This window comes from Austrofundulus limnaeus, unplaced genomic scaffold (assembly GCF_001266775.1).
Source record: "Austrofundulus limnaeus strain Quisiro unplaced genomic scaffold, Austrofundulus_limnaeus-1.0 Scaffold4556, whole genome shotgun sequence".
Classification (NCBI taxonomy): domain Eukaryota; kingdom Metazoa; phylum Chordata; class Actinopteri; order Cyprinodontiformes; family Rivulidae; genus Austrofundulus; species Austrofundulus limnaeus.
Window position 1 is genome coordinate 1 of NW_013956958.1, and position 1,181 is coordinate 1,181.

At 36.4% G+C, this 1,181-nt stretch overlaps 1 long non-coding RNA gene across 1 annotated transcript; it reads right to left on the reverse strand.

Moving 5' to 3' along the window:
- Nucleotides 1-36: 36 nt before the first annotated feature.
- On the reverse strand, nucleotides 37-1,175 carry LOC106512158 (uncharacterized). Its single transcript, XR_001309630.1, has 3 exons — nucleotides 454-1,175; nucleotides 123-205; nucleotides 37-53 (listed from the first exon to the last, which is right to left on the reverse strand). It is a non-coding gene; the product is annotated as an uncharacterized LOC106512158 (long non-coding RNA).
- Nucleotides 1,176-1,181: the final 6 nt, after the last annotated feature.

The window sequence follows — 1,181 nt, forward strand, 5'->3', positions numbered from 1 at the left end:
GAGTAGAGAGAAGTGTAGACTGCATTAATATTCCTGCCAAGGCCTTTGAACACCTGAGTGAAAAAAAATAATTTGTCAAGTTTATACATCTAAAAAAATTTTCTAAAAGCTATTTTTCGTACCTTAGTCTCTTCAATGCTATACTTGACACGCTTCATTCCATCAAGGTCAATCTCATGCCTTCCTGAAACCCTTGCCCTGATAACTTAAACAAAAAAAAAATAAACACAGCTTAGCATCCAAGATTTTGCAGACACATTTCTGAATCTTAAATTTAAAAGGCTTGTGTGTGCCTGGAAGACAGAAGCAACATGAGCATTTCAGCTAAAGAATGTGTGCTGCCTGTTTTTGACCTCCTGAGTCGACCTAGGGGGGAGTCTGACAAATCGAACTAAAATAACTCCTAATGAAGTTTGCTTTAGTCTGGTTAGAGATGCATACTTGCAAACTAACCTTTTTCTCAATGTCTCAATGACAGAATTGCTTGTAGTAACAGGGACTCCAGACAAATTAAGTGTGTAACTGAAAAAGCACCAACCACATTGCAGGTATTGAGTAAAAAAGAAAAGGGAGAGAGTCTGCTTTAAAAGCAGCAATGAAGTACTGTGGCAGTCAAGTAAAGAGGGATGCATGCATGCATAAATAAATAAATAAATAGGTCAACCACCATTTCAAAGAATAGACAACAGTGTAGCAGGGGTGTCCTGCAGGTTTTCATTGTTTCTTTACTCCGACACACCTGATGCAGTGAATGAATTACCTCTGTTAATTAATTCAATCAAATCAGGTGCATTTGAGCAGGAACACAAGAAAACAGGATGGATAGCACCCCTCGATTACAAAAGTTTAACACGTATCCAAAATATACAAAAGTTCTTGTATTTGTGTTTTTGGAACAATCCTACTTTGAGTTCAAGTCTGACCAGATTGATGACAGTCTGAGCAGGGCCAGAACTAGAGTAGATTGCCACAAAGAATTATGAACATTCACATTTTCTTTAAACCATAGTTCTTCCAAGCATAAATTATATTCCTATTTAAAGTTTAAACAAAACTGACTGTAGGATTTATACATCCAAAGCTGAGTCTTCAAATATTTTCAGGGAAAACCATTTATTGAAGGGGAAAAAAGGGAAGTGAAAAAAAAAAGTTGCATCACTCTTTAGTGGGATGTTTTTAAC